The sequence below is a fragment of the Tamandua tetradactyla genome, chromosome 25, assembly GCF_023851605.1.
Source record: "Tamandua tetradactyla isolate mTamTet1 chromosome 25, mTamTet1.pri, whole genome shotgun sequence".
NCBI lineage: Eukaryota > Metazoa > Chordata > Mammalia > Pilosa > Myrmecophagidae > Tamandua > Tamandua tetradactyla.
Genome location: NC_135351.1, coordinates 6,956,501 through 6,971,843, shown reverse-complemented (window position 1 = coordinate 6,971,843; position 15,343 = coordinate 6,956,501). Strand labels below are relative to the sequence as shown.

The 15,343-nt window shown below is 40.3% G+C and overlaps 1 protein-coding gene across 2 annotated transcripts in view; it reads right to left on the bottom strand.

Annotated features, from left to right (window-relative positions):
* The window catches only part of CDYL (chromodomain Y like), a 273,528-nt gene extending 265,307 nt beyond the window's left edge, over nt 1-8,221 (bottom strand). The window contains exons 1-2 of one of the 2 annotated variants that reach the window (XM_077144044.1): nt 8,055-8,221; nt 4,284-4,364 (exon numbers count right to left, since the gene is read on the bottom strand). The gene's annotated coding sequence lies outside the window, so the exon portion shown is untranslated. The remainder of the gene's footprint in view (nt 1-4,283; nt 4,365-8,054) is intronic. The other variant, XM_077144043.1, reaches the window with a different exon arrangement.
* Between the last annotated feature and the right edge of the window lie 7,122 nt (nt 8,222-15,343).

The following is a 15,343-nucleotide window of genomic DNA, read 5'->3' as shown; positions in this document are numbered from 1 at the left end:
TTGAATTTGAGAGTGAGCCAGAATTTTGTGTTTGTGTAGTGGAAGCAATACATAATCATTAAGCCCTGCCTCTAAAGTAGCAAAGCATTTAAAATGAGAAAGGGTGAAAGCCAATTTTTAAAGTCATCCAAACTGCTGTTCTTGACCACAATATATGTCAATAGCTTGTTTTCCTGCCATTTATAGCGAAGTATTACAATATATTAAAGAGTAAATAAGTCAAGCTGGCTGCTATTTATCATGAAGGTTCGAAGGCTGTAATCTGTGGTCATTTAATTGTGTCTGGATCACAACTTAATAGTCGCCTTAGCTCCTCCCCTTAGCTTCTCTTTGGTTCTCTTTGTGTCTTCGCTGCTGTAGACATTTTAGTAGACTTGGTAATATAACAATAGCAGAGCAAGAGCTGGCCTTTACTGTCTGAGGACCTACAGTCTAGTAGAGAGATGAATCTATAGACAACAATTTATGCAGAAGGTCTGACAATGAGGACAAAGTAATGACGTGTTTACGTGGAAAGAAGGAAGTGATTAATTCTGAGCAGAAGCAAAAGCACAGAGGCATGAGAAAGCATGCTGTATTTTCAAAGCAGCAAGTGGTTTGGCATGCCTGGGGTATAGGGTTTACAGAAACACATTGTCAGGAGGCGGTGCTGGGAAGTCTGTACCTTTTGGAATTTGTTTCGGATAAATCAAAATGCTGAGGTCATTTCCCTTGGTTTGTAAGGTACAAAGGTAAAAATGTCACTTATCTTTAAATCCATTTTGATTCATGGCTTATATGGCTGAACAGAACCTTAAGTCAAATGGTACAATTAGATTGGTAGTCTAATTGTTGTTGCCACAGGCAACTGTCATAATTGTGGCTTTTCTCTATAAAACACATAGAATACTTGTGGAACTGTAATAGTAAGTGCTGCCCATTTACTCCTGAATGGTACAGAGACAAGGTTGGGGAAGGCATGATGTGACCTTAAAAGTCTGATATCATCACCCAAATTGCCCATGTGCCCTAACTAGGTTTCATATGAATGGCAGCTGGTCTTTTCCTTGATGGTTTAATTTGGGATTGAATGTGGTCTTCTAGGAAACTAACTTTCTGGTTTAAGGCAGGGCACATTCAGGGTAGCTAAAACTGAAGTGGCTTGTGACTGGGACAGTCTTAGACCCAGGACTGACCAGCCGCAGTGCTGGTTGTGGGCCTGGCTGGCCTTTGGCCTCCTGAACAATAATGGTCACATCTTATAATGAGTGACAGCTCATTAGATACTGGACATTCCTCTAAGCATTGCACATATATTCTCTAATTTAAACTCCACAATAACCCATGAGCAAGAGTCCATCTTAATTCCCATTTTACCAATGAGGAATTGCAGTTCATAGAGGATAAGTAACTTCTACAAAGTAATGTGGTGAGTGGTAGAGCTGGAATTTGAACCTAGCATCTGATATTCTTATTCTTTATCTACTTAATTCTGTCACAATCTGATTTCAAGAAAGATTTTAGGAACCTTTTCCTGCCAGGTAAAAATGTCCACCAGAAGACAGTATGGTTTGGTGGTTAGAAATGCAGCCAAGGTTTGGGTGGAAACAGACCATGTGTTTGGATTGGGACATGGCCATAGGTTTGGGTAAGGACATGGCCTTGGGTTTGGGTATGGACATGACCATGAGTTTGGGTAGGGACATGGCCAGGGGTTTGGGTAGGGACAGACCATGGGTTTGAGTAGGAACATGGCCATGGGTTTGAGTAGGAACAGACCATGGGTTTGGGTAGGGACATGACCATGGGTTTGGGTAGGAAAATGACCATGGGTTTGGGTAGGGACATGGCCACGGATTTGAGTATGGACATGACCATGAGTTTGAGTATGGACATGGCCATGGGTTTGAGTAGGGACAGACCATGGGTTTGGGTAGGAACACAACTATGGGTTTGGGTAGGAACACAACTATGGGTTTGAGTAAGGACATGGCCACTTGTTTAGGTATGGACATGACCATGGGGTTGGGTAGGAACAGACTATGGGTTTGGGTAGGGACAGACTACGGGCTTGAGTAGAGACATGGCCATGGGTCTGGTTAGGGACATGACTGTGGATCTGAGTACTGGCTCCATAATGCTCATGTGACCTGACTAACCCTTCAACTTTCATTTTCCTCTTTTGTAAAGTGGTGATGACAGCAGCACATACCTCATAGGTGGTTATAAGAGTGAAATTAAATAACATGCAAAACACCTGGCCCATAGTATATGCTCAAGAAGTATTAGCTACTATTAATACTGTCTACAAGTATTACTCTACTCTTAGGTATGAGTTCTCCATTCCTGGGATATTTCTCTTTTACCAACCAAATGTTGCTTATGCTAAAAGAAATGAATCTAAAGGTAGAATGTTTAGCAAGCTCTACTCAAATTTTAATTACTTAATGCTTGAACACATACTCAAGTGTAAGAAGTTCAAAATAATGCAGATAATTCAAGTTGCCTTGGATCTCCCACATGGTAGAATTAGACTCATGATTGATTTTATGGGGGATCCATTGTGTAGGATCATCTGAAGTTACACCTGTCTTGGGCGGCCAGCCTTTCCTCTAGCTCATAGTGCAAGGTTCCTTCTTTGGCTTCTCTATTGAAAGCATGTTTGGAAATCAGGGGTATATTCAAGGGAATCCCCTGTTAGGGCAAGGAAGCCCCAGGCTAGGGGAGCCAGCTTCTAGGTCTGCCTCTGCCCCCAACTGGCTGTGTGATGTTGGTCTTCACTTTCCTCAATGGTAAAATGAAGGCTTGATGCTAGAATACCTTCAGGACCCTTCTATGGGCCTGTTTCACCCACCCACTCCTTCATTTTTTTTTTTTTAAACATGGGCAGGCAAACTCCTTCATTTTGATGTGGGAATGATGAATGAGAAAAGTTAAGTGACTTTCCAAAGGTCACACATTCCCTAAGTGGCAGAGCTGAGACCAGGAAGAACCCCAATTTCCTCACTGCTAGTTCTTATGGATTGGGTGTCTGTAGCAAATGAGTTGTGAATGTTTTTCTTTGCCCTCTCATCCAATTTCTGGTAAGTAGAGCCCTTTTCACCTCTAAAATTCTCTGGCTCTAATGCTGTAAATCTTCTCACTCTTGGGGACCAGCAGAGTCATTCCAGGAGCATATAGGTGAAAGGGAATAAAATTTCTTTTTGCCCTGGTGGGCAGGGCCCCAGGGAGGCAGGGATGCAGAAGTGAGAGAACCAAATGAGAGCAGCTGTCCAAGTCACAAATGCTGTAGGATCAAGGAAGGATGAGTGCCCTTCAGCTCTGTCCTGCAAGTGGTTCTGTTGGTTGATGTCTTAGCCTGTTTCAAAGTCGCCAGCTGCTGGGGAAGGGGGCTGCTGGAGATGGGGTACAGCCATCTGTATAGACCCAAACTCTTCCATCTTCTGTACTCCCTGTGCCCTCTATCTGTAATGTCACTTGAGACTCTGCCAAAGGCTTTGTCCAGGAAGAAATTTAGAGGCATTTCTGGTATCTTCTCTACAACTCAGGAACAGAAATCATTTCTTTGTCTGCCAGTGACTTGGAATTCTAGAGCTGTTCTTGTTAGAGTGCAGAATTCTAATTTTCTGTCTGTCATCCCCTCCTGCCTGCTGGGCAAGGGGAGCAAACTTAGTGGCTCTACATGAGATGCTAGGTCTGTTCTAATGTCTGAGCACTGCACAAGTATCAGGAGAAAGGCCTTTCCTGGCCGACTTTGTGTTCAAGCTGGTTGATGGAGCTTACTTTCCCCCCAAATTGGTGGCAATAAAGTCTGTTTTATTTAATTATTATTCTTTTCTTTGATACTCTTGGTGGCCTACCTTCCCTGCAACCTGCGTTAAAGCCTCTCACTGGCCAATTTAGATCAGTAGCTCCTGATCTAAATCAGTAGTTTGAGGCTAGTCTTTGGCGTATATCTAAGAGGACAAATCCAGAAGCGTTAAGTACATCTATGCATCAAGCATAATTATTCATAGAAGGATTTTCAGAAAATATCTCCAAATATCTTCAGAAAAATCTTCTGAACCTCATGGTTCTGACATGTTCTCTGGGTTCAATACACCAGAAGGGTGACATCTCAGAGAACTGAGAGAAGATGGCCTTCTGCTCCTCTCGAGGAGAAATCTAAGCCGAGAGCCATGGTTAAGCAGCCAGACAAGACCCATGGAGGTCAGAAGATTTGCGTTGTTTCCATCTTGGCTCTGCCATTTACTAAGGATATGACCTCTAGTTAGTCATTTAACCTTCCTGTGTCATTTCCTTACCTGTAGCAGGAGATGGTTGAATTAGATGGCCCCCTTCTAGCCAAAGTATCCCAGAGCACGTCATTTCTTCTTCATGCAGGTCTAGTTGTCAGGGTGGGAGTGGAGGAGGTAAGAGGATCTTAAGCCCTAGTCCCTGAGCTTTATGATCTTGTTGGGAACTAACAGTGATGATAATTTGGGCTCAATGCGGAGCTTAACTCAACCACGAGAATTAAAAAAGAGGAGAGAGCAGGGTGGGGCAGAGATTTGGGAAGCTTGGGTAGAGCAGATAAAACACAAGAAGGATCTTGAAGGATGGCTAGAACTTAGAATGCAGGTAGGTAGAAGGGAGAAAAGAAACTTCCAGGTAGGAGGAACAAAGTATAAAGACAAGACGGAGTCCAGCAAGCAGGTGGAGCTGGAAAGAGGCTCACCCAGTGGAGAGAAGGGGGCTGTTGAAAGAAGTAGAGCTGAATATTCTGATGGGACCACTTTATGCCAGGCCTTAAAAGCCACACAATCAGGTGCATGAGTGGTTCAGTGGTAGAATGCTTGTCTTCCATGCGGGGGACCCGGTTTCGATTGCCGGACCATGTCCCCCCTGCCTCCCCCCAAAAAAGCCACACAGTCCTCTGTCCCTCCCTCTCATCCCCTCTTCCCTCCCTTCTTTCTTTTCTTCCTTCCTTTCTGCAGCTATTTGGGTGTGAGGTATGCCTCCCTAGTGAAGCATAGGGGATTAAAGAGAGATTCTATTCATTTCTTTTAAATATTAGATGAGCATTTATCATATGCCTCACACCGGATCAGGTACGTCAGGGAACTCTAAGATGGTAAGACTCTGGCCCTGCTTTCAAGGAGCTTTCACTCCAGAAGATGACAAAGAAAGTAACTATAATACAAGAGAATATGGAAACTGGCTTAAGGGGGACTTTAAAAAAAGGTTTTGAGGTACACAGAGGAGTAGAGCTTCCTTTTGAGGAAAGAGTGAAGTAGGCTCCACAGAGTTAGTGTTTAGCTGCAATTTGAAGCCTAGGCAGGATTTCAGCAGGCATGGATGGAGGAGGGGTCCTTAGATGGGAGTTACAGGGTAAGGAAAGGGGTAGAGATGGTAATAATGGGATAGGATAGCACACAATGCCTGATCTCAAAAAAGCACATGGTGCCTACAAATCTTTGGGTGGGGAGGAGAGGTGATTACTCTTGGAAAAGTTCAGAAAGATGAATCAAAGTCAGATTTTTTTTCATGTTATTTTCAAATTAAAGTATCATTTATATACAACAAAATTCACCCAGTTTAGAAGTCAGAACTTTGAAGGTCTTGCAAGCCCAGGTAAGGAATTTGGATGGCTAGAGATCATATGATGTCATAAAAAGAATCAACAGATTTGGCTTTGGATTTCTGTTCCATTACTTGCTCACTCTGTGATTGATAGTAGACAAGTTACTACAGTGGACAGATTATGTTATGTGATGTTAGTCTTAGAGTCTCCTTTACTTATTTTCAAGGGTGATAAGAATATACTCTCAGGGGAATGTTGAAAGGATAAAAAAAGTATTGTGCATAAACGTATCTGAGGTATCGATTAACTTTCTACAGGATTCATTGGAATTGTCAGTGGTGGGACCACAGTCTGCATTGTATTAAGACCCCCAATTGATTCTGATCAGTGTAAGCAATGGGAGCCATGAAAAGCTTTTTTTTTGTATGCTGTGTGGTGGGGGTCACGTTTTATTCTTTTCCGTACGAATATCCCATTACTGCAGCACTATATGTTTAATGATTTTTTTTGGCACAGTTAGAACAATACATTTTGATTATGTGTGCAGTGGCACATCCAGGGTTTGGAGATCTGGTGGGAATTAGAAACCAAAGAGGTTGGAAAGCAGATGGATTAGCCTCAGAGGCTGGTTTTGGTCAATGTTTGTTTGTTTATTTATTTATTTATTTATTTATTTATTTATTTATTCAGCAGTAAGCAAACATTGCTTCAGCCCCTTCTTTGAGTGAGGACCTGCATTTCAATAGAGAGATAAAAGTGTCACCATTTCATTCCATCTTTTAAGGAAGGTCACTTGGAAGACCTTCTGTGGCCTCTGTCTTCCTTGTTCTCTGTCTGACTGAGTGTTGGTGCTGGTAGCAGCAGTTCAGGGAAGGCTATGTGTTTCTAGGTTGATGATGGAGGGCAAAACTCTCAGCTCCAAGTATCTACTGCAGTGGCAATTAGTGGGATGCTTCCTTGGCTTTGATCTTTCCTTTTGGATGCTCCAGTCTGGAACCCACAACCAGTTCCTGGTCTAGATCTCATTCTTAATAAAAACCTTTAGACTCTGGTTCTGATTCTTCTCATTTATAACACTAGGAAATTGTAGGCAGGGAAGGAATGAACGTGGAAGCATGAAATCATTTGACTAGAATTACTGAGTAGCTGTAAAAAGTGACCACCAGCAGGGGAAAATTAAACCAGGCAAGGTCAAAGAGGGTCCTGTGGAAGAGTGTATTGACATCAGACTGGAAGGAACAGTAGGAGCTAATTAAGGGAGAGGTGGCAGGGTCAGAGGTTGGAGTTAGCAGGGTGGGTGGATAGTATACTAGGCTAAAGGAACAGAGCAAAGACCAGAGCATGGAACAACTCAAACCACAGCAAACATGGTGTAAGATGAGGCTGGTGATAGAGGTGAGGAATAGACCCTATAAGGCCTTATAGCCCCCTTAAGTTCATCTTCATCCTAAGATCAATGGGATGTCATTAAAAAGCTTTTAAATCTAGCATTAATCAGATTTTCACTTTGAAAAAATCATTGTGGCTGCTCTGAAAAGACAAGGTTAGAGGAGGGTCAGCGTATCAGAGTACTTTGGGGAGTAGTTTAAATGAGAGATGAAGGTAACTTGGTCTATGATGATGGTGCTAGTGATAGAAAGAAATGAACTGAATGTAGAGAGAATTAGGAAGTAGACGTGGTAGTCTTTGGCAATGGGATAGAAATGATGATATGAGTCAGTGGAAGTTGTAAGGGTTGACTCCTAGGTTTCCAGCTTGGGGAGACTGAATGAATGGGAGTGCCATTATTGCCCTAGGGAAACTTGAAAGAAGACCAATTTGATGGGAAGATGATGAGCTCAACTTCAGACATCCTGAGTTTGAGGAGCCTTTGAGTTGTCTTAGTGGAGCTAGCAAGTAGATAATTGGATGTATGAAACTGATGCTTAAAAAAAGATCAAGCTGGGCATATTCTTTTGTGGGTTTATAGTCCACCATCAAACTATAGGTGCTTTCAGTTCCTCTCCAATTACCTAAAACAGAAATCCTCATCCTTCTCCACATATTGCCTATATGAAAGACACAATGCGTCAGTCATTAATGATTCTAATCACTGAATCATTACTCATTCAATCTAAAATATGGACATAATTTTGGACTTCTACCTTTCCTCTATGCCAAAATCTTATTAATCACAATGCCCAGATTTCTTCTTTTGAAATGTCTCTTGCAGATTTCTTTTCTTTTATTCTGATTCAGTCCCTTATTACATAAAATACTTGTGAATTGGTGCCTAAATTTTTCTCCCAACCTTTATCTCCATCCTGAACACTGTAATCAAGTTTGTTTTTCTTCAACACTGCTTCCACCATTCTATTCCTTCAACAAAACCTTTCAGTAATCTCCCATTGGCCTGAGGTGACATTTTGACTCCTTGGTTTAGAAGGCAAGGCCTTTCACAGTGTGTCACCAGTCTTTCAACTGCTACTCTTTCCCTCCCATTGCCTTCATCCCTTTCCAATCTGTTTTGTACCCTGAGATGAATCTCTTCAGAATGTTGCTTGAAATCCATTGCTTTCCAGGAATGGTCTAGGTTAGGAATAGATGTTTTCCTCAAGGACCAAGAGGGTCACTGAAATCAGCTTGTATTTCCCTCCTCTGTGCCCCTGGTCTGTCTCTACACTGGGTGTTTCCTTACTGGGCAGGGGCTTTGCCTCATAAGAGGGCCCCTCTATGATGTAACATCCTCACACCTCTGTACTTGTTCTACTTCTTGTAACATCCTGCAAAAAAGCTAAGAACTTAACATCAAATCACAGCTCAGTAAAAGCAGTTTTAAAGGCGACCATTGCATGTTACGATTATAGAGCACTCTCTTGATCTGACTGGATCTGGAAAATGTGATATTCAGAGCAGTGGTTTCCACACTTGGCCAATTCTTACAAATATTTGGGGAGATTTTAAATGTGTGCAGTCAATCCTTATTTGTGGTTGTTATGTCAGTAAATAGTGAATCATGGCTTCTAGAGGAATATAGGGCTTGGTTCCTGAGAACCTCTGGTCACATTTTTCTCAATTGATCAACACATGATCTTGTTTTATGCATATTACTGTTCAAAGACAACTTATTTAATATATACTGTTGACTCATTAATATTGAATTTAGACTGACCGAGCTATAACTCATGCCTAAAAGAAGCTTATCTAACACACTTTTTTCCGTTTAATGCCAATCACAGCTTTCTTGCATTTAGGAATATTAGACTACCATTCAGCACTATGCTTGGATGCCATTTTTTTTTAAAAAGGAGAATTTATTAAGTTGCAAATTTAAAGTTCTAAGGCCATAAAAATGTCCCAATTAAAGCAAGTGTATAAAAATGTCCAAATTCAGGCACCAAAAAGAGGTCACCCTCACTCAAGAAAGGCCAATGAAGTTCAGGGTTACTTTTGCAACTGGAAAGGCACATGGTGAACATGGTGAAGTCTGCTAGCTTATCTCCAGGCTTTTTGTTTCATGACGCTCCCTTGGGAGCATTTTTGGAGGCCATTTTAAAGTGTTTTGGTTTGCTAGAGCTGATGAAACGCAATGTACCAGAAATGGATTGGTTTTTACAAGGGGGATTTAAATTAACTTAAAAATTTATAGTTCTAAGGCTGTGAAAAATGTCCAAATCAAGACATCAACAGGGTGATTTCTGGACTCTGAAGACCAGCTACAGTGGGCTTGTGCTCCTCTATCAGACAGCAAGGCACATGGTGATGTCTGCTGTTCCTTCTCTCCTGGGTTTCATTGCGTCCAGCTTCTTACTTCAATGGCTTCCTCTCCTATCTCCTGTGTGGTTCTCTTTTAGCTTCTGTGTCTCTGACCTTTTTTTTTTTTTTACATGGGCAGACACCAGAAATTGAACCCGGATCTCTGGCATGGAAGGCAAGAACTCTGCCTGCTGAGCCACTGTGACCCGCTCTGAACGTCTGTGGGGCTTTTCTCTCTAAACTTCTCTAGAGCTTGTTTTTCTGTCTTTTATCTTCTTTAAATGATTCTAGTAAGAGGATTAAGATACACCCTGAGGCATGCCTCAACTGAAATCACACTAATCAAAAGGTCATTTCATAAGAACATTTATTATGGTTATTAGGTTATCAATAGTTAGAAAATGACATCGACTTCTAGGTTGATGTCATTTTTGACCTAAGAATAGAAAACGTCAACCCGTAAGAGGTCTACATCCACAGGAATGGATTAAAAGAACATGATCTTTTCTGGGGCATTAAACCAACACAAGCAGTGAAACCTCACAAAAAGCATAAAAATACTAAAAACATGGCATTAATGAAAACTGAAACAAGAAGGCAGAGCATCATCTTGTTTGACCTCAGCTGGGAATATGTGTCTCAGACGTCTATGATTTTTTGTTGCTTTCTGTGTGCCTGTAAATGACCATAAGTATCAATTTTGGAGTTACAAATACATTTTTTTGTGAGTAGGCACATTTGGATATACAGAATCTGTAAACAATGACGATGTTTATTACATGGCCCCCCTCCTTGACCTTCTGAATAATCTCCATAGGGTGAGGCTTTGGAACCTGTATAACTAGCCCCTGCTTCAGAGTTCAGAACAAATAGACTTGGCTCCAAACCAATAGACAGTTAAGGAGGATGGCGATATTTAAGTCTAGAAGTGCTGGGAGGACAGCGACGTTGATTTTGAATCTGGAGGCACTGGGAGGATGATGATATTTCTATTAGTGATAATAATATGATTGGCCTCTATTTGTATATCAGATCATAATTTACAGTGTATTTTCTTATATGAGAAAACAGAAAAGATGGAAGTGCAGAAGAAAAAGGAGGAGGTTTGCAGGGGACCATCTTTCAGATGGTGTTTAAAACACTTGTGGGGCGTGGGGTGCAAGGGTAGTTCAGTGATAGAATTCTTGCCTGCCATGTGGGAGACCCAGGTTAGATTCCTGGTCCATGCACTTCCAAAAAAGAAAAAGGAAAACAAAACAAAACAACAACAAAAAACAAATGGTGCTGTAATAATGGGATAATCACATGGAAAAAGAATGAAGTGTGACCCCCCACCGTACAAAAGAAACAAGCAAACAAAAAACAATAGCAAAAAGTCAACGCCTGTGGGCCAACTAGGTGCATATTACCAGCAGGTTGTTGGAAATTTGGGTCTGGGACTGAAGAATGAAGTTAGGGCTAGAGTAATGTAAGTTTGAGGGTCATCTGTCTGGAAGAAAGAGTTGAGGCTGTGTAAGGGGAGTGAGAGTCTTGTGAAATAACTACATTTAGTCTACAGAGGAGGGAAAAAGAGTAAGGAGATAGAAGATGTGGGAGGAGAAGAAGGTCAAGTTCAGGCTCATTGTGTAGGGAAGGAAGATCCTTCTAGAAGGAAGAGTTGGGTGGGTGGTCAGTATGGTTAACATTAACGATTACAGAGTAACTGAAGAGGAGAAGGGGTGGAAGAGGCCAGTGACTTTGGAATTCAGGATTACCTTATGATTTTCTTAGGGATATATATGCTGGAGATGGGTGGAGGATTGGTTTTCATGGGCTTGAGAAAGGAGTGGGAACGGAGAGGTCTCCTATTTCCTCTAAAGATTCCACAGAGATCTTTTTGATCTGACAAGCTTCCTGCCCACATCCTTACTCTTGCTTTATTAAGAAAAAGATTTTTTTTAAAGGAATTCAATTATCCAACAAAGATTGATTAAACCCAGAACACTGGTTATGATGGGTGATTCTTGAAGTTGAGGCTCTTCAAAGGTAAGATCTAACTCCCTCCTTTTAAAAAATAAAACAAAAACGTTTTTCAACCTTTTAAACCCTTACATGAAATTGAGTTTCAGAACCCTTCATTGCCAAATTCCTGCCAGAAATTTACTTCTGAACGTTTTAATAGATATCTTCAAAGTGCCTTCTCTTTCGATAAATGTTTAGATAGGAGAAAGATTTCCAGGAAGTTGCCTCAAACAATTTAGTAAGACTTCGAACTATGCATTTGAACTGAGATGGTTTGGGATTGGAATTTGAAAGTAGATATGTTAGGAGTTGATGTTATTTTCTAACTATTGGTAGCTTAGACTTTTTTTTCTTGCTTTCTTTACTTGATATATGTTTCTACACTGAAAACACTCTTTCTAGGAAACATTCTATTTTCACTTTGAAAATATTTGTATGTGTATGTGTGAACAAATGCTTGTTGAATCAAACGTTGATTGTATTAAACACTTTGGTTTTTGCATTCTCATCCTTTATTTTTTATTTTGCCTTTTAATTATGAAAAATTTAAAAATAATACAGTAATGTAGAAAGGGAAAGATAATGAGCACATATATTATCCTTCCCTAGATTTAACAGTTGTTAGCATTTTGCCATGTTTGCTTCATATGACATATGATAGATAACATACACAAATGCATATAATATTGTTCTAAGCCACTTAAAAGTTAAATTACAGATCTCAAGAAGCTTCACCCCTAAATACTTCAGCATACATCTCTAAAAATGGCATTCTTCTACATAACCATAATACCAGTATCACACCAAATTAAACTGATAACAATTTCTCTGCCCATATTTAAATTTTTTCATTTGTCCCCCAAATATTTTGTATCTCTGGTTTGTTCAAAACAAGATCTCATCCAGATATCCCTCTTTTTCTAAGACAATCTCCCCACTTTTCTTCCAGCCCTGCCCCCCACATTCTGGCTTTGTCTGGTTGTTTCCTCATAACATCTTGTCCTGTTCTCTCTTCTCTGTATTTCCTGTATCTGGAAGTTATAACGAACTGAAGGCTTAACTAAATTCAAATTAATCATATTTGGCAAACAAACTTCATGAGTGATGCTGTATACTTCTTATTGTATCATTGGAAGGAACATATTAACCAGTTATCCTACTGTTGGCAATGCTATGTTTAAATGCTGGTTTGAGGTGATAATGGCCAGATCTCTCCATTATAAAGTCATATTCTCTCCTTTGTGACTGGGGAGAAATCTTTGGGTGGTAATTCTTAGGTACCATGTGACAATCCTATCATCAGCATCAACATTTTACTTAAGATTTTTAGCATCCATTGATTGTCCTTGTTTGGATCACTGATTCACGAGAAAACAAAAAGTGGCAATTTTCTAATTTTACCATTTCTCCTATATTTATTAGATGAGATTTATCTATAAATATGGGATAAATCTTCACTTCCTTCCCTTTAATTGTGATTTTCAGAGAAGACATTGATGCAATAGTCACTCTCCTTTAGGGTGCCATTATTGACTCAACAATTTTTAAAAATATATATTCAATGTGTTTAATCAATTCTGGTGATTATACTTTTTAATGTATAATTGTCCAAAAATTATCCAGTGAGAGTCACTTAAAGCTAGCTTCTGTGTCTTTTGACATGTTCCCATTCATTTTTTTTAGTTGAGAAATCATCACACAGATACATTCCATACATGGTGTGCAATCAATGACTCACAATAGCATCACATAGTTGTGTACTCATCACCATGATCATTTATTAGAACACTTGCATCACTACAGAAAAAGAAATAGAAAAAACTCATCCATACCATACACCTTACCCCTCCCTCTCATTGACCACTAGTGTTTCCATCTACCCAATATATTTTACCCTTTGTCCCGCTGATTATTTATTTATTTTTTAATCCATATTTTTTACTCAGCTGCCCATACTCTGGATGTAAGGAAGATAAGACACAAAGTCTTCACAATCACACAGTCACATTGTAAACATACGTGTATTTCCCTCTGGCCACTCCAATATACCATAAACTATGAAGGGATATCTATATAATGCATAAGAATAACCTCCAGAAAACCTTTTGACTGTTTGAAATCTCTCTGCCACTGAAACTTTATTTTGCCTCATTTCTTTCTTCCCCCTTTTGGTCAAGAAGGCGTTCTCAATCTCTTGATGCTGGGTCCCAGCTTATCCCAGGATTACTGTCCCATGTTGCCAGGAGATTTACACTCCTGGGAGTCATGTCCCACATATGAGGAGGGCAATGAGTTCACCTGCCTATTTGGCTTACAGAGAGAAGCCACATATGAGCAACAAAAGAGGCTCCCTGAGGCTGACTCTTAGGCCTAATTTTTGATAAACCGTAGTCCTAGTGAGATCAGTTTCACTCACATCTACTCAATGTCTGATCACTTTTCAACTTTTTAAACAATTCCTGTATGGGGTACTGCTGACTTTCATAGGTTCAGAGCGCTAACTCTGAGTCACAGGTGTCACAGAAATACCTGAAGTTTCTGGGAATGACCATGTTATATGCAAACAGCTAAGTATTGCAGAATTTAGAATTAACAGTTATACCTCCTGAATATATGTGGCTGCTGTAAGAGCTTACAATCTAGGACCCTTTACAACAAGCCCCAACCTGATAACCCCTGTGTCATGGTCAGGTTCATGTGTCAACTTGTCCAAGTGGTGGTACCTGTTTGTCTGGTTGGGCTAGCACTGGCTTGTCTGTTGTGATGAGGACGTTTCATAGAATTAAATCATGATCATGTCAGCTGCATCCACAGCTGATTCCATTTGTAATCAGTCAAAGGGGAGTGCCTTCTGCAATGAGTGATGCTTAATCTAATCACTGAAAGCCTTTTAAGGAGGATTCAGAAGGGACAGGTTCTTCCTCTCTTGGCTGGTAAGCCTCTCCTGTGGAGTTCGTCCACACCCTCCATTGGAATCCTCGGATTCACAGGATTCTGCATTCCTGTGGTCACGTGAGACACTTTTATAAATTTTATTTTTGCAAGTGTTCCCTGTTGATTCTGTTTCTCTAGAGAACCCTAACTAATACACCATGCTCTCAACTTAATTCACTAATTTTTTAAATTATCATTGTCCATATATATGGTTGAAGCATGATAATATTTGTCTTTTTGTTCCTGACATTTCATTCAACGTACAACTCTTAAGTTTCATTCATCTAGTTGCATGCCTCACAACTTCATTCCTTCTTGCAGCTTCTCGGTAGTCCATTGTATGTATACACCATAGTTCCCTCTTTCATTCCTCTGTTGTTGTACCCTTAGGCCACCTCCATTCATTGTGGATCATGAACACTGCAGCCAGAAATACCAGTGTACAACTGTCTATTTATGTACCCACACTCAGTTCCTCTAGGTATATACTGAGCAACAGGGTTTCAGGATCATATGGCAAATCCACCCCCAGCGTCTTGTGAAACTGCCACACTGCCCTCCAAGGGGTTGCACCTCTCATTTCCCTACCAACAGTGAGTAGGTACATTGAAGAAGAAGCTCTAGTGCTTGCTTCTCTCTGTTCATTGTTAAACAGTTTTATTCACACATCATACAATTCAACCTAAGTGTATAGATATACCTTTGCCACCATACTCTATCTAAAGACACTTCTTTTTCTTCCACAAAGAATCCATACCCCTTTTCCAATCCCCCTGCCTGTTGACATTTAGTTTTGACATAATGCCTTGGTTATAATCAGCAGAAGAATATTACAATGTTACTGTTGACTATATACCCTAACTTACATTGATTGTACTTTTTCCCATATACTATTTTCAACACCCTACAATATTGACATCCATTTGTTCCCCCTCATGCAAAAACATTTTTTAATTTTTACATTTAATCACCATCATTATACATGGTAGGCATTCTTTTAATTATACCATCTCAGTCTTTATCCTCTATCTTTCCTTCTGATTTTGTACGTGCTCCCAGCCCTTCTCCCTCTATCATACTCACATTCAGCTTCATTCAGGTGCTATAATCAGAGAGTATTGTACTATCCAT